Source organism: Oryzias latipes, chromosome 9 (genome assembly GCF_053564925.1).
Source record: "Oryzias latipes strain Hd-rR chromosome 9, Olatipes_Hd-rR_3.1".
NCBI lineage: Eukaryota > Metazoa > Chordata > Actinopteri > Beloniformes > Adrianichthyidae > Oryzias > Oryzias latipes.
Window position 1 is genome coordinate 31,723,651 of NC_136245.1, and position 18,664 is coordinate 31,742,314.

The following is an 18,664-nucleotide window of genomic DNA, read 5'->3' on the forward strand; positions in this document are numbered from 1 at the left end:
CCCCCATGACATGTTACAAATTACGAGCAAGGCCAGCGTGTTCCTCACACATCGGAGCATTTGGGAAATATGCTCGTCTGCCCTGGGATCCACAACAGCGGCACAATCAAAATTCTGGGAAAGCATGTTATTTGATTTATTTTTTTATTGAAAACAAGGAACCACTTAGCCAGCTGTGACCTCTGGGGCATCTGGCCTCTATTCTAAGAGGATTTGAAGCTGCCGGTTTGCTTTCTGGAGGAGTAACTGCAAACACAGACTCTCATGCCAAAAACAAAGCAGAACAAAACTATGCAAAGCTAGAATATTTCAGGAAGGAGGACAGATTTCACAAGAGGCTGAGCATCAAACACAACCATTTGGCACAGCGCATGACACGTGTGATTAATGCCATGCAGCATTCATTTTCAAAAAATCGTCACAAGTTCAAAGCAAAAAAGGAACAAAAGAGGAAGAGAAATCAGAGGGAAAAAGAATCAAATTGTGGGGACGGTATCTAATTCTGTCCATCCAAGAATAATCTGTGTGACAACAGTTTGAGTTTTTACAGACGCAGAAAAGTTGGGCCTATTTTTGCGGATGAAATTCCCTCTCATCTATGGGTCAGGACCTCTGGTCCTTAGGAAAGAATGTGCGACTTGAAACGAGAGACCAAAAGGGCTGCCTGCATCCCCATGGCCTCCCAGCTGGGAAGGCGGCATTTTGATCAAAGAGGCTCTGCGGACGGGCACTCGGGACGGGACAGGAGGCCATGGGACGGGTCTCTGACCCTCTCACTCCTCATGTATCAACCATAAAGGGCCCACTTTTGTTAATAAAACTACATTAAGACCTCTATATACCGTAATGTTGGTATGTTCAACAAATTTTTACCCCAACTTGTCATATATGGATGCATGGGTAGGGACGCCCCCCTCCACGTCACATATTGACGCTTGAGGTGAGTTCAACTCGTTGTTTTTCCACATGCTTCAATTTAAAGACTTGGTAAAGTTTCACAGATTCTGATTCTCGCCTTAATAACATTAATATTAATAATATTAATAGAGACAACTAAGAAAAGTGTTTTTCTCTTTCCTCATATATTCTATAAGCATCACTCGATCCGTTGCCCTCACTTAAAATAAACTACATTTTGTTGGTTTATAGAACAGAAATTAAAGTAAAATTATTTCTATGGCTGAAAAGTAAATCCATCCCCAGCATTTCTGGATTTCTTATTTTCAACGCACACAAAGCGTCAATATGCGAGGCGGCGGGGGGGTCCCTGCCCATGCGTCCTTACATGACGAGTTGGGGGGAGAACGTGTTGGCATGTTCCACCGAGAGTCTCGCTGCTTACCTTCATTCATCTTGGCCCCTATTGTATGTAAAAACAGGCTGAAAAATGGTGACTGTAATGCAGTGGACATGCGAGCTCATGCAAGTTCAAAACAATCTTTTTATGGAGACTTGTGACTTAACGCTGCATTACTGATTATCAGAACCTGAGTATTTCTTCTCAGTTTCTGCAAGCTGAGCAGGAACGTGTTGTGTTCTGTCATTTTTATATCCCACTTCTTTCATTTTCCTGTTGCTCAGCCTTTTAGTACGATTCTCTTCCAGGCATGGAATAAAAAGGAATAAAAAGTTACCAGAAAGAGGCAACTTGTCCGTCTACAGGTGTCTGGTTTTGTAATCTAAAAGCAGTTTAGGTATCATGCATACGGCTAATTCACTTCTTGTTAAAAAGAAAAGTTAATATTTAAAGATATTTAGATAAATTGAATATCCCTAATGTCTATCTATTGTTTTATGCAGAAAGACCAAAGAGGAGGTGGTTGGTAAGATGACTTTGGTTGGTGTGAGCAGGGCTTACATTAAGGTGGATGTTAGGTGACCTCTATAGGGAGCCCCCAAAAGACAAAGAAGACCCACAAAATGTGTATTGTGAACATGGAGCATAAACTGTCCTTTCAGTGTAAACCATCCACATGTGATCTTTGTCATTTTGTTTTCTCTCATTGTGCCCCGCCCACATCCTCAGAAAGCCCCGCCCATTCAGGAAACTTCTGTGCACAGGAGTGCTATTCCATCAGGGACCCATGCAAATACATTTTTAGATGTTTAACGCAAACAAATCAGGAGATGCATGGCTTGATTTTCAAGAATGTTTAAAGAGGATCCATTCTCTGATGGGGGCTTGGGTTTCAAGTTTAACCAAACGCGGTGAAAACATTGCAGAGAAGGCAGCAAGACCACACCTTTGTTCCATCACCTAAAGGTTTATCCACGGGGAACGGAGAAAACACAAAGAATAAGATCTCAAAATGGCATGCACAGAAAGATCAACTGAAAGTCTGTGTGATCAAACCTCCACTAAATCAGTAGAAATACGGCTTCATTCGCAAATTTAACCCTTAACAGAAAAAAGTTTATAAATATATACACTATTTTTTTTTCTGTTTAGTCAGTTTTGGGGATTTTTCAAATATAATAATAGAAAAAGTGCACTTTCTGTTAATTGTTAAAATAGCAAATAAATAAAATAACGTTTGAAAAAGGCTACATCTCCCAACCCTACAAGGAAAACATATTTAAACTGCCTCTATTCAAAATCTCCAACTTCTCAGGGTGTGTAGGAGAATCTCACAAACCCAGAAAATCCATCAAAACTTTTTCAGACAACCAATCGCAACCCAATGCTGTGTTCACACCAAACTTGGTTTGAGCGGCGAATTCCACCTCTGATTTTGATGAATTCGCTATTGTGTTCATAAACGTGAAACTCAGACTGGGTGTGGGAGGAGCTACCGACTAAAGTTATCAGCCGCATTGCTACATGGAAGCATTGACTGTACTGTAACCCATATACAGTCGGTGGTCCTTCCGTCTGTCTGTGACCCAGTTGCTGTCCCGCATTCATCCGAGGAAGAAAAGGTTAAAGGATTTTTTCTTATTGTCTTGATACAAATAAGAAAAATATCTTAAAGTTTGAGAGGAGAACGATCAGATTCTCCTCCATATTGGTTTTGGACTCACATCATCAACATGTAACAGCCCAAAGCTGAGTTCCTGATTGGTTGATCCGACGCAACTTCTTCACAAAGTTCAGGTAATGGAACTTGAATGGCCGTGACGCCTAAAACGCACTGGCGTTCAAATCCCACCGTAGGACCTTTGATCGCATCCGTGCGTTGACTTAACATTAATACACGACGCTCTTGATGATTCTGTTTAAACATAGATTTAGATTTGCTTTCCTGAAGGCTTCCCATTCCCAGAAAACTGGTAGGCAGAGCTTGATCACATCAAGCAACATCATCACAACATCAACAAAATGCAGGGGAGTTTCTGGAAACTTGGTCCCATCAGCTAAATCCAGAGAATCTGTAGCTAAGAAGGGAAGTTCAGCAGTAAATGTGGGTGTCGAGACATTTTCACTTCATGGTTAGTCTTTTGTGAGGACTCAAATACATCTTTAAAATAGAACACTTATATATTTAATTTACAAATGAAAAGATGTGCATCAACAATCTGATCATATATTCTAACATTTAGCCTGTGACGTCCAACTCTTTATGGCTTTCAGTGCAACGCGACAGCAATGACTGTCATAAACTTGAAACGTACATACCGTACATACAGAAGGGTGCTGCGCAGTTTAATGGAAATGATGGGTTTAAGAGCTGAGCTTTACACCTTTCAGCTTTGGTGTCTAAGCCAGATCTGAGCCGGTTCAACTTCCAGACTTTCCAAGAAGACTAGAGAGCCGTGTAATTAAGTCGGTGACAATAATATACTTCAAACAGGAAGAGGCCAAAAGAAGACAATTTTAGTACCTTGCTGATTTCAGATTACTGCAGGTTTACGACTTCAGAAGACAGCTTCATGATTTAAAGATGATTACAAAAATGCCTTGAGCGTTCTTAACCAGCCAAGGACTCCGCCGGCGCTGCCGGCTCCCACCTCAACCTGAGTGCATCAGTGTAACAAGCATGTCACAACAGTGAGGGCTGGTTTCAGCAGAGAACAGAGCGTCTTTTGTAGGTAGAACCATGATGACCAGCATCTCCTGTCAGGCTTCTACCCCTATATGAGAGCCCAAGCCTCCAGACCAACAAAACCAAGTCCACCAGCCAGCCAGCCAGCCAGCCAGCCAGCCAGGGCCTGGCCAGGAGAAACCTGTCATCACTACCACAGAGGCCTCTATTCATTCCCTCAAAGACAAAGCCAAAAGTGTACAGAAGCCATCCAAAGCATTCCAAGCATCCAGATATTCTCCTGCGATATCATTTTAGGCTTTTGTGAGGCTGCGCTGCTGTCTGCCCCCTTCATCCTTGCTTTGCTTTCCTTCCTGTGAAGAGTTTGTTGACTTTTCGACTGAAAGACCTCACACCAATAAACCTCGGTGCAGCTCGAGTAGCACGTGTTTTGCAGAGGGATTCAAAACTCCTGAATAAACTTCAGAGGTGCTCACCGAGCTTCTCTGGGATCAGAAATCTCGCACCGGGCTTTGGTGTTAGACCTTTTCCGCCGTGGTCGCGTCTGAAACCACACTGAGGCCCTTGAGCTCTCGTGGTGAAATCTCCACCTGCTGATAGCATCACCCCACCTTTCCCTCAGCTCTGTGCTCGTGGGCTTGTGTGGTGGGCGCTGATAAAGAGACTGAAAACGAGAAGGAAAAAAACGGTGATGAGGAACGCAGTGCCAATCATCAGAGCATTGAGACGAAGCGAGAAAGAAATCTAAAAAATGATTAGAGAAGAACGCCCTGTGGAAATAAAAATGGGAGTTGTGTATCCTGAGGGTAAGCAAGCAGAGAAAAAGAGGGGGCCCTTCAAAGCAAATCTACAAAACCGCCCCCAGCTATTTTACAGAACCGGTTTTTCCGTAAAGGATGGATCCGTGACCCTTCTTCCAACATACATTAACACCTGAGGAGGAGTTCATATGTTCATAAACCCATGTGAGATTTAAGGATGCATGCATTGGTTGAGCAACATTACAAAGTAGGGTATGCAGCAGAGATTGCGCAAGACTGCGGCTTTCTATTTAATGCAAAAAAGAAACTTGGCAAAGGAACAAACCACCCGCCGCTGCCATTTCCAGTTCAGTGCAGCTGGAGAAAAACAGAAAACTGTGAATATAAATAAATCTGAGCTGTTGACATGGGCTGAGAGTGCAGGGACAGGTGCCACAACGACACCCCCGACCTCCAGGGGACGTATGCATCCCATAGCGGTGTCCTCTTTCAACATGGACACCAGTGGGACAAACCAGTTGGTCTGCTCCAGGGGTGTGAGCTTAGCAACAGGTCGCTCTGATAAAGCCCAGGAAACACCTGCGGCTTTTGGGAGAGCTTAGATTGACACTCGGATTGTTTGGAGGCGGAGTTTCTGGCTCTTGTAGAAAACCTTTTTCCTACTTAATGAGTGCATCTTAAAAGGTCTATTAGCCTGGCTGCTATTGGCTCAGAGTCAATGCAAAGTGTCCTGCTAATCCAACAGTTGTTGGGGTCCGTTCAAAGTCACCTCTGCTTCCAGCTCCACACTGGTGTCAGGAATCCACGGGCTTCTTTGCATGCCAAGCGGCCGGATATCCTCTGATTAAAGAGGGCCCTCTAAGCCCGGGACATGTGCTGGATGACTGGGGAGGGCGACAAAGGTTAGGGCTCTTTTTTTTTTAGGAGGATGCTGTTGGGAAGGATGTACAAGCTGTGCTTAAAAGGTCTCGGGAGGAATTTCTGCATCAACTTTGCAAGGAGTCGGGTGGAGATGCAGACGCGATCCGAGCTAAAGTTTCAGCTGCTCCTGTCCTGATGTGTGCGACCCACTTAGTCGGAGAACAACAAAGTGACTTCAGGTTATTGCAGTCCGCCCATTATTGGCCCACATTGGCCTCTAATTATTCCAGCAAACATTGACACAGCATGTGTGGTCCGACATCCATACACCCTTCCCCCTTCCACTCCTGTGCCCACCACAGAGAGGGAGAGCAAAAAAAAACTATTTAAGAAAAGCAGGAGAGGAAATGTACTCACCATTTTGTGCCTCATTAGCATACGATTACATGTAAGAATGCCGCAGCCAACCAACCGAGACCAATCTGCACGATGTGAAGTGCAAGAAAGGCTCTGGTTTTCTCGGATGAAAGGACTAAAAAGGGACCTTCTCCACATCTCTATACACTCCAATTAAAATTCTAAAGCTTCCTGGTTGCCTGGACGATATAAACTCAGCAAAACAATAATTATGACAAACCCAAACAGCACGACTTTACAAAGTCCTCCGTCCATCAATGGAGCAAAGCTGCAGAAAAGCTCGTCTTAAAACACGGTAGCCAAACATTGCAGGGATGGTCTGTGTAAATCATAATGGTCACATGGAGGCTGCAGTTGCACAAATCCATTCAGACGAACGGGAGAAAATAATTAGCCACTCCCTGACAGGAAGCTGTTCTTTTATTCCAGCTACTATGAGACGACTAAAGCAGCTCTCTAGCTCTGTTGCAGAACTTCTCGCCTTTTTTTTATTAATGTACTTCATGGAAATTATCTCCATAAAATCTTTAATGCACAAGTGATTTATGGATACAAAGCATTACTTTAAAACAAAACTGAAATGAAAAGAATTAGGAGAAAAGCTCAGTCATTTTAAAATATCTCAGCTAGAGGTTTTTGTTTTTACTTTAAATTAAAAAAGATATAAAAATAATAACTTAATTGTGAATATACACACTGCAGTACATTAGGATAATCATCATGTTAGTCATGACCTCAGTTCTTCAGAGTTTTAAGATGTAGAAAATAAAAATGTGTCTTCTAAACACACTTCTGGTGGAATTCTTGCTAAAAACGTCATTTTAAAACCGAAAGTTTTTTAAAAGTTCAGCTAAAGCGTATTTTTGTTCAAAGGAATTTGGAAAAGTCCAGATGAACCTTTAAAAAAAAATTCTCTCCTACAGGACCATCCTTCACAGATTAAGTACTACTCTGGCAATTTGGTTAAAGAGGGAAAAGGTACTGAAAAACATTTGTGTTCATCTGAAGGACGACCAATTATTTTAACGAATTTGCTCATTTCAAAATCACAATGCAAAAGTCTGTGATCTGATCTTAGTCCGACTGGATCATAAGACCTTCATTCACAGATCAACAAGTCCTGCACATCAGAAATAGATGTGGTATACGAGTCACTGAGGGGGATGAAGGCGACGTCCCAACCAGATCAGTCCCAACCAAATTTCTGCTTCGTTGTAGAACCAGGTTCTGAAAAACTGGATACCTTAAAAATGCAAGTAAGTCTGGAAAAATTTCAGTCACAAAGCAGCAAGGATGTTATCTTTTTCAGAGTACAGATGAAAGTAGAAGAGGCAGATGGATGGAGGACAAAGAGCTGGACACAGCTGGCTGAGAGGCTTTGTTCTGACCTTTTCAGCCCACTTTGGGATCTACAGAACCCAGGTGGTACAATGTCACTCCAAAGGTAGAGCGTGGACCCAATTTGAATTCTGTGTCACACAACTGGGGGAACCTGAACTCTACTTGGAATCACTTGAGTACAAAGGCATGAACCCGACTTGTCTCACCTGAGCTCAGGTGTGTCATCTCAGTTTGCAGTCTTCCATGATTCCAGAACAATCGCCAAATGCCAGGTTACATGGTGTCCACCGAGGTGCATAAACATCAACCCACTTGGGATTCACTCCAATGCAAGAGGGCATAACCTAGGAAAACACTACTTGCAGAGGGTCCTGACAAATATGAACTCATGAAGTTTAAATCAAGGATAAAGGGAATAAAACTAATATGCAAGTCGTATTATTTTAATGCAAGAACATGGATGCGATGGGTATCATACATCATACAATGCAAACAAGTCACCTGTAACACTGAATCAAAAAAACAACAACTGTACGGGATGCACTGGTCACATATGACTAGCATACCGATACTGAGAAAAATAACTGGATTGGATTCCTGAAACTACTGGTTCAGTCCATTTGATCCGCTTCAGGAAGTTCTGAGAGTAAAAGACTTGTTAGCTCTGACTCCACAAAGCTGAAATGCAGATCTTCTTTGATAAGAACCTGCCCGAGATGCTGAAATGACGTCTTTAACTTGAAAATGCAAACATTTGCCTCAGGTAAGCGTCTTCAGTTTGAATTCTGGTGGTGCTCACTGGTCGCTCAAAAACGTTGGCAAACTATGAGGCTGCAGAAGTCGATGGATTATTGGAGCACTGTAGTCGCTGAAGTACAGTGATACGTACTGTATTTCCAAATAATGTACAGAAAAAGTGAGAGTATTGATTTGTATTTTTATGTGTTACAGCGGAACAATTTGGAGAGTTGTCAATAAAGTTTGACTTATCTGTCATGTTGCTCTCCCCACAAAGATGAACAACACAGTTCACCGGAAAAACTTCCCATTTACCACTCTTGACCAATGGCCCGCTTCTTAGCCTTTCTACGTATTCTGGGTAATGTAGTTTCATTCAGCATATGACTGTTCTTAGCTAAATGTGCCTAATGGTCCAAAAGTTACAGTGTTTATTCCGTTTTGACTTTGATATCAATATGCTTAAGGGAGACAACATGTTGATTTACAATAAGGTCACCCCCCCCCATCTCTTTATGATCTCCACCATATCTCCATTACTGCACGTTCTCCTAGATCTTCCTCCTCCATCTGACTGACGGGTCATCTCACCACCATGGGGGCCAGAGCCGTCAGCCTCTCTGCTCCTAGACTCTGGAATGATTGCCTCCCCACATCCATGGCTTTCACTTCTTTTATCACTTTCAAAACCAGTTTAGAAACTCTCCATATTTCCATCAGAACACTCTTTCTAGTTCTCACGGTTTCATTTTTTATTTTAGGTGGCGTCTCCTGCTCTTTTATTTTGTGGCTTTTACTGCTTTGATCATTTAATAATAGTGGATGACGGATGTATCGCTGGTTAACTCTGGTCAACTTGCGTGATCTACTGGCTGTTTCAGACTCATGTTAGCTTTCCAGGATCCAAGAGTGTTTGTGGTAGGACCAGAGGACGGCGTTAATGATCAGTCATTTTTGTAAGCAGTTTAAGTATTCAAAGCACCTGAAAACCGAGGCTGCAGCAAATGCACCAGATTCTGTCAAAGGCACCCGTGCACAAAGTTTACAGTTTATGACCTCCGGTTGGAAAAAGCATCCCAACTGTGCTGCAGCTTTCGAGGCTTTTTTCCCCCCCGACACGGCTGCATTGAGGCGAGTCGGACTTAGTTTGGAGCGAATTGTCAGACACTCTGAAAGAGCAAAGAATAAATAACAGTTGTCTGAAGCTCTGCACGGAAACGATCCCATGACGACGGAGATCTGCTCGACTTCCAGGAGTTTAAAAGAACCTGACCCCGGCGTGAACTTCCCATAAATAAAAGGGCAGGTGTTTATTGGCGATTGCAACATCAATCACCAAACAAAGGTGAGGAAAAGCATGCAAACAGCCAACAGCAAAGTGAATCAACAACTGGGCGACCGTCATGCACTCGGTGGAGGGAGCTGCTCTCATGGCGGGCGCCTCTCCTCCGTCATGGGAGCTGTCAATGAGTTATCAGTCTGACGATCATGAGGGCTTTTCTTAAGAATCTGTGGTCATGCCTGGTTTCACGCACATTACAAGGGAAGGACATGAACACACACACATACCAGGTATAAACTTTACAAAGAGCAGCAGTGACTCAGTTCCACCTGTTGAGCTTCTGGAAACGCCCAGCGGATCAAACCATTCAGCTGAACAGATTATTCCAGTTTGGCAATTTTATTTTAATTACACATTGTGACGGCTCCTCCACTTTCAAGATGTTTATTTGTCCTGCAATGCATTTTGCTGCAGGGCTTGCAGTTGCATCATCGTTAGGTTTTGCAGCGCTGCATTTCCAGGTCGGCATTAGTCATGGAGGCCTTTGAAGAGCCACCACCCCCCCTCCCTCCCTCCTCCGCCACCCCTCCAGCTCTGCCTTTGAAGTTAGCATGTGGAGCTGGGCTGAGCGACGGGCCTCCCTCCTGGGCCTCCGCGCCTCGCCTGATCCTATCTGCTCAGGCGGCGCATTCATGTGGTTTACACCCGCGGCATGGGACCCGGCGGATGTTCGGTCAGCCTCGCGGGCCCCTCCCCGTTCAGGGCCCACAAGCTGGAGAACAGCGGGAGCAGGCCGGGCTTCAGCTGCTGTGACGGGAGGAGCAGGAGGAGCTGTGGAGGAACTTTAAATGGAGGAACGAAAAAAAACTGTCCTTCGTCTTTGATGCTAAAGCACAGTGAAGCTTCTGACTTTTTGGTCACAATTAATATAAAAACAATTGATAAGTTGTAATTTTACACTAAGCAAAATAAGAATTTACGTTTTGACTTTAATAATTTCATTACATTACAAAAAAAATAATGTTTATCACTGCCTGATATAAAGTATTGACACGCTAACAGTGAGAAAACGCTGCAAAATCCAGAAACATTGAAGGTTTTCTCCAACATAAAAGGTCATGACTAGGGTTGTGCCGATGGACGATATCATCGTCCATCGTGATGGGTGACTGACATCCCGATGGAGAGACCACCATCGTGATGCCACGCCCCCGCCACGTTGCGCGTCGACACCATAAGCCGCGGTTACATGTACAAAATATCTTGATGGGATCAATGGTCGGATTAGAATCCAACCGTGTAGATGGGCCCAGAAAAATGTTTTCAGAATATAAAAACGTTCACTAAGGTCACAATTTCAGTCGGACTAAATCATTCGCACATGCGCAGTATTCGCACATGCGCAGTTTGAAAACCGGAAGGGGATACAACTTCCGCCGAGCGGCTTTTTTTCCAAACTTTATTGAATGTAACAATTCAATACAAAACGATAACAGCGCCGAGCGGCTATATATATTGACATGTCAGCTCGGTAAAATACGAGATGATCTTCTAAACGTGCTTTTAATAATGTTACGGTTATTATGAAACACCTGTTCGCTCATCATTTGAATTTTAATCCGTGTGGTCAGTGCTTTTTCTGAACGAAGCCAGGATTAGCAGTATATTAACACGGGCTAACAACATTAGCTTTGGGTGGTGCTGCATCCTGTGAATAACATCAGCCTTTATTTAGTCGGGACACGACTGGAAACACAAATCCACGTGATTGTTTGAATGTTTTCTAAGGACTGAGCGACATTTCTGCTTTGATGCTCAAACCTCTGTCTGCTGACGATCCGTGCTGTGCTCAGACACACACTTTTAGACCCGGTTCTGAGTTCGGTAGCTTGTACCCCTAGAGCTGCGGGACGGATCGCAGTCTTAAATCTCCCACACATACCGCTCATGTACCCCCCCCCCCCCTTCCCATAAAACACAAAGCTGTAAATCCGCACTCCGGCGGTCCACTCCGCCAAATGCGGGAGTGGACTACTTCTTTTCTATTTTGTTTGTTACTTTTTCTGTTAAAGTCACTTCCCTCAGTTTATACTGGATCATCGCGGATTAACCATTAGTTGGGAAATGAAATGAAAAAAGCAAAATAACGAATAGCAGTTATATAAGAACGAAAAATGTAAAAAAAAAATACCCCCCCCCCCCCCCCGACGATGTCATCGTCCATCCCGATGGTTGACAGCAAACATCGCCAACGGCCAAATTAAGGGACATCGCCCAACCCTAGTCATGACACACGTTTGTAATCAGATTTAACACAGTCGTTTAACATGGTCGCTCTAGATTGTGGTCAAACATCAAGCCCCTCACCATCACACTACCCCCACCATGCTTGACTTGTGCTGCGATGACAGAAGTTACAGTTTCAGAACGTGGAGCGTGCGGCTTATGCGGTTCCCCCGAAAGCGCATCTTCGTGGAGCGTCGTTCAGCGCCGTTTGACCTACTTTTGAGATCAGAAGATCTGAGACTTAAAAACAACAAACTCTCAGACAGTGCAGCAGCTATGAGGTCCACCAGGACAATCAGTGCAAAAAAATACTGATCTTTCAATCTGCAAGTCTTTATTTTATCCAAGTTAGTACATGCTCTTGTTGGAGTTTTCCCATAAATCTCTTTCTGATTGTTGGATCACAAACTCTGACCTGAACCGAGTCAAGTAAGAGTCCACCTTCTGCTTCGAGGACCTCCTGGTGCACTTGGACTCATTTTGGTTGGTTGTTCCTCATTGCTTCTTCAATCTGCTTCTTTGGAGTATCTCAGTGTGTTTCAGGCTGAAACATGTCAAAAACTCTGCTCTTAGCAGCTTTTTAGCTGCTAATGTGATGCAAAAAACAGAAACATCATTCAAAAACTGCAGTAGAAATGACCTTTGGTACATCTTTATTTAATTTGACAATTTTCTGAGTGAAATTGAGTTCAAAGTATTCATTTAAATTAGGCCTACAAAAAAAAAAAAAAAAAAAAAAAAAAAAAAAAAAAAAACGCAAAATTTATCGTTATCGCCATATCAAGCTGTGCAATACGAATATGGCAAAAGTCAGCGAAAATTTCCTAAAACAATATTATGGCAACTTGAAGTATTTAATGAATCAAATAAATCCATGTATGCATTTAAACAAAAAGATGGACGCCTTTTATGATAGATGTTGGCCACCTATGTAGGTTAACTCTTATTTAAATTAAACTGTAGCAGTGAAATGGAAATTACATTTTTGGTTGTTTTGCTATTTGCTCATGTATCCCAAGTTATATCGTCTTTGCAATATTGATCACTGATATCGCAGGTTTTCCTCATATCGTGCAGACCTAATTTCAATCATTGGGACAAAATTGGAGAGAAAAACTTTGTCATGACAGTCTATGTTAAAAAACTTCAATAAACCTGTAATATTGAGACAAAAAAATCCTTTCGTGCATAAAAGTAGGGCGCAGCTTCAGCAAAACGAAGAGGAGGAGGAGGAGGAGGAGTGTAAAACATTTTCACTCTGGAGAAAACCAGAGAAACACAATCCATCAAACCTCCGGCCTCATTGTGTTACAACCTGGATCTTCCTCGCGACACAAACCTGCATGCGCTTAATGAGACTGTGGGAGCAGAGATCAACATCATACCCACAAAAGCCCCCAAAGGGGCAAAATAAAAAGAAAAAATGCGAGCCGCCCTGACTGGAAGCGCAGCGTTGAGGAGCGGATGGTTATGTAATGATGTACACAAAACACAGACCTTTGAACTCGGTGTTCTTGAACGTGGATGAGCGGAAGATCTGCGATAAGACTCTGGCTTTTATGAAAATCCAAGGCCGGCATCAGAAAAACGAAGAGGCGGGTGGGCGGGCCTGGGGTGGGGGGGACTACAAATGGAGTCCATGCACCTTGCAGACTTTTGTCAACACTAAAGTGCAACAAAAGCGGAGGCTGGCGTTTTGGCCTTCCGGTGTTAGTCAGCACATTCCTGCCTAACAACAAAGAGCGGCTGCTGGTTCCACCTCTTAGCCTTTGTTTTACAGACACAATGTGTTGATGCCTCCTTTTATTCTGGGCATGAAAATAGCGAGTCATTCTCCTCTTCTGCTTATTCATGAGAAAAAAAAGCAAAATTTTCAGAACTTTAAGCCTTCATCGGGGATATGGGAGCAAAATGGCGCCCACGGAATATGAAGGTCGTAGACCCCTCGGGTCAGCACCCGGGGACAGAATATCTTCAGGCACATTTTTATATGGGTGTGCTGCGGGTGAGATGTTGTAACGAACACTTATACAACACGTAAGGGTGAGTAAGGGGGAATTATGTGAGACGCAGACGTATCGTACAGATTTTTACACACTATACTACGAGGATTTACGTATCACCTGCACACCAGTGACGTGCACTTTGACCATGACAAGAGCCTGGCGTAAGAGCTTAAACTGAATGACAGCAGCACCTGTACGTCATCAGCGTGGGAAACTTATATTCACCTAACAAATACTTCATGATACACACAATGGTACAGACCATTTTGATGTCGTCCCTCGAGGTGGCCGCACCAACCTCAAGGGAACTACAAAAAACTGCAGGGTTTTAGAGGAATGGTCAGAAAAATGCTGCTTTGGAATGAACATTATAATACACTTAAAAGCTCAAATAGTAGATTTTGCATGATATAGGCCCTTCAAGATCTGTCCACTCCTCTCTACAACCCTCCACGGACCCCGGACCCAACAACCTGCAGCACTCATGAGGGTGAAAGTGGCTAAGGCTTTATATTTCACTATCAAACCAGCCTCTCTGTTCCAGGAAAGTCCATCACTAATTGATTGATGTTTGTCAGAAATGCACTTCCAAGTGTGAACGCAGTTCAAGCTGCTGCTCCGATACACCTGTGATAAAAACAAGCACCTTACTTCCTGGATTTCTGCACGCGTGCAGAAGAGCCGCAGGAAGCATCCAAACCAAAATATGAGGCGTTCACCTGCAACACCGAGCCCGAGCCACCGTACACATAATCCATGGCATTTTTCCCCACTAAGGGCATCTGAGGACTCTGAGCATCTAATCTACAATTCCTGGGGTGGGGGGCTGGTGGTGGGACGTGTTAAGCAACAGAGAAACTGTTTAGTCTGTTCCAAAAACAGCTTGAAATCACCTTGGCTGGAACATGAAAGAGGACTCAGGGTTAGGAGACGATGGCACTTAAAATACAGCTGTGGCCGCCAAGCCAATAAAGGAAAAAAGAAGCTCGTTTGTGTACTGCTGCTACTGTCGCTTCAGCGCTAGGAGGGGCCCCCGTCCCTGGCATCCGCCGAACGGACCGGCCCATTACGGCCTCTTGGGGTTTCCAGGCTGCGGTGAGAAAGCGCACTAGATGGTTTCAACCACTAAAGCCCTCATTATAGTCTAAATGCAGCGCGACACAACTCCTGCCAACTGCAAGGTAGACGCTCCAGTCTTTAGGCGCATTGTTGTCTGAGGAAGAGGAGGAGGATGCGCCGGGTCGCCTCTTATGAGGAAGCCACATTATTCCTTCAGGTTCGGGCCGATGGCTTCCATTTGGCTGCTCTCCCTGCCACGTCTCTCACAGGGGGAGCCAGATGTGAGCATCACTGCGGGGAAAACGCCTTTAGAGACAATACAGGGATGATGAGCGGCAGATGGAGCTTCTGTTCGCATCAAAGAGGGTTTAATCATGTGATCTTTGTGCACAAAAGTGCAAAAAGGCCCAACTTTTAATAAATGTTGTCGTGTCAGTTTTAAATGTTTTTAAAGACTCACTGATGAAAATTGTGTTTTTGGTGTTTTCAACATTTTTCTGATGATGGAAGACGTTTAAAAAGAAAATTAAGCTTAAAATTTGCATTTCTGAATATTTCTTTATTCCGATTGTTGTGAATCAGAAGCAGACAAAAAAAATACAGTTTGAAAAAGATCGTATTTGTGACGTGGTAAATTTGCTGGCTGGGCCGCCCCGTTCTGATGCATCCACTTGTAGACGACTAAATCTAGTTACTGCTTTGGTTTCTGGCATCTGGCTCTAAACTGTACGGCTGGATAGCTCCAATGTTGCTCACCATTTCTGTTGCAACAGTAATGTTAGACTGGGGGTGTGGGGGGGCTGTAAGCTAGCGGGAGAGCATGTGAACAGAGAGCTCTCGGTTATGGGAGACGGGAAGGGGTTGCTGTGCACCAACGGTCGCACTGACAACTCAGAGGGCAAATGTCTTATGAATTCTGCAGAAACTATGTCCTACAAAACAACACAGGGTTTTTTTTTTTTTGGTTGGAGACGACAAAGTCATAATTTAAAGACCACTGGGAACGCTGTGAAAATGGATCAAAAGATGGATAGAGGGTTTTTTAAACACCACTATCCATCAGAGAGAGTCGCTCCAATGACACAAACTGTGTAATCTGATAAAACACAAACAGAAGCCTTAAGATAAATTCTAGCTTTTTATGGAGAGCATAGTTTTTTTTTGCTATTAGTAGACTTCCACCAAAGGAAAAAAGACACGGATATATCTTTCACATCCACATTCTGTGACCAACTTTTCATTTTTATGGGGAAAATTGCATCAGAACCTGAACAACTCTGGTCAAAAAGGGCAACACCAAAAGTTCTATAAACAGGTTCTTTCTGACATGCACTTCTGAATAGAAGCATCTAAGGAACTGCCGCCTTTACGAGACATGGAGGACTTCCAGAACATCTGCAGAAGACTTAGAAGTCTCAGTTTGATTCCCAAAGGAGGACATCCACAAACCACATGGCCCATACAACCATACAACTTCATTCATGTCAGATATTAAGGAATGTAATGGATTTCTAGCTTTAAGTAAACGTTCCTTGGCGAGCCTCGTCTACGTTTTTCACACCCAAATGTTGAGCGTAAAGCCAATAACTCCTACATGGACGGGTTCAGCTCTGAGATGTTGAAAAAGATTCCACCTATTTACCACAAAACTGCAGTTTGAACAGCAGAAAAAAATATTGGATAGAACGATTCATCTCTGTGGATCGCTCCAATTTGTATGAGGAAAAAAAAGCATCTTTCCTCCAAAGGCAAATAAAAAATGTATTTTTATGATTTTCTAAATAAAAACTTTCTGCAAAATAAGGGAAAAAAATTAAACAAAAGTAGGTAGATATTTCCACAAAATAAGAGTTTCGCAGTGAGAGCATGTCATCTTGTCTGACGGCCCATTCTAATGTCCTGTCAGAGTGATTTAAAGAGACCTCAATTACTCTCCTATTACAGAGTTGAGCCGCAGCAGTTGAGGCAACGGCTGAAGAAACCTGGGGCTTGGCACCAGTTCATCGTCCCAAGAAGCAAATTAACTTAATTTATTATTTTTGGCCCAGGCAGCGTGTGCCACTTTTAGCACTCTTCAGGCAAAGCTGAGGCCCAGTTAACTTTAGGGAATTAGAAAAGGAGCGTACAAGTGGTGATCATACAAGAGAGTCTTTGCTCAGGATCCATGCCAAGAACTCCCCCCACCCCTACACACACTCTCCCCTGAATTTGAACCCGTACCTGCTGAGGTCCGGCCACTACTGTGCACACAAAGCAAACCTTCAGCGATCTTATCAGACAGAGGCAGAGAAGACCCGAGGCGTCAGCTCTGCTTTCGCCCATCGCGTCCGCCTTCGGTGTGATTGTGGCACAGGTAAATATTTACGCTCAAACCAGGTCCAGCTCAAAACGCGGCAGGAATCCCCTTCGAAGTTGAACACAGCAGCAGATCTTAAGTTTCAAAATGTGCTTTAAGCCATCTTGTCAGCTTTGTCTTCCATAAATCTTCAGTGTAAACTATATGGAGAAGTTTCGGAGCGCCGGACAAGCCGCCCCTCATTACAGCCTGACAAAGTATAAGCTGTCTCCAAGTGGTCAGACGCTATGTTTGTAAAGAAAGCAAACCTAAATAGATGTGGCTTTTCGACGTAAAGCCGAGGTCCGACTTCACTGTGTGGTTACCAAGCGGCGCCGAATGACCACGGCAGGGCTCCCTTTCAGAACCCCCACCTTTGATCGCCGTGTATCGTCTTTCTTTTACTCCCAGCGTCCTCATTTGTAAGAGAAAACCAAACTGCAGGTGGAAGAACTCTCAGTGGAGGGGATGTGCGACGAGTTCAGCCTCTGCTAAAGCCTTAGTCACATGCACCTGTACTGGGGGTTTGACCTGAACCGGTGCTATGGGTCTTTGGGTTGACCGGGGTCGTAGAGGGTCGTCGTCTTAAGGTTAGCGCAGGTGTGTCTTGCAGTTCCCTCGAGGTTAGTACGGCCACCTAAATGGACCTCACGAAACTGGAACGTACCATTGTGCAGCGTGTGTCAAGAGTATCATGAAATATTTGCAAGGATAATGTAAGTTGCATGCACTTACGGGTGACGCTGTCGTAAGGTGCCCTTACGCGTTAGGATGTTAGTGAGTTTTGGCCCCTTACTGACTGCGGCATGTACGGGGTATTCATGCTGCAGACAAGGAGCGCACACTCATCATGTGAACAGCGCTAGCGGGCCCCTTGCACAGTTCACAGGTTATGAAGGGGCTGACATAAAGAAAATTCCATACCCTTACCCTCACGTTTCCTAGAAGTAATCACCATGACCTCTCACCTGCAGCATACCCTTAAAAAAGTAGGCTTAAACATTTCCGCCTACGATCTTGAAATTTTGTGCGGACCACCCGAGTTCCCCATAAAGGATAACCCTTTTTTTCGCCCGCAGACAGTAACCGTACCCACCTGTAAGCGCAAATGTGGCTAAAGGCATAAAATTGAGCAGAAGGCGATAACTCCGTAGCAACTATACCATTTTTTAATGCTTGGGCTTAAGTGTAGAAACATTTGTGTCTCTGTGTAAAAGTCATTTTCTCTGGTTTCCTTAGCAACTAAAGTCCATGCAAGACCCGCCCACAATTGGTGACAGATCAGTCAATGCTTCAAGTGGGCGTGGTTTGATGGTTGAGTCGAACTGTATGAACGTGACATCTTTTTCAACATGGCCTTTACCTCATCATGTTTACCAAGTTCGGAGGATTTGTTCTGATCCAGACGTTAAAAGTGGCACAACATGAATCCATTCTTGATGTTTATGAGGTGGAGAGTGGAAACACCTGCACAGTTATTTCAATGTTTTCACTCTGGAGGAGCTGCACGCGCGCATGCAAGCCGAGTGCACTTGTGGTCGCAGGATGATGTGTGTGTGTGTGTGTTGGGGGGGGGGGGGTATGGTCCCCCAAAA

The 18,664-nt window shown here is 44.0% G+C and overlaps 1 protein-coding gene across 3 annotated transcripts in view; it reads right to left on the reverse strand.

Annotated features, from left to right (window-relative positions):
• The window catches only part of znrf3 (zinc and ring finger 3), a 73,648-nt gene that overhangs the window by 47,500 nt on the left and 7,484 nt on the right, over positions 1-18,664 (reverse strand). The window lies entirely within an intron of this gene.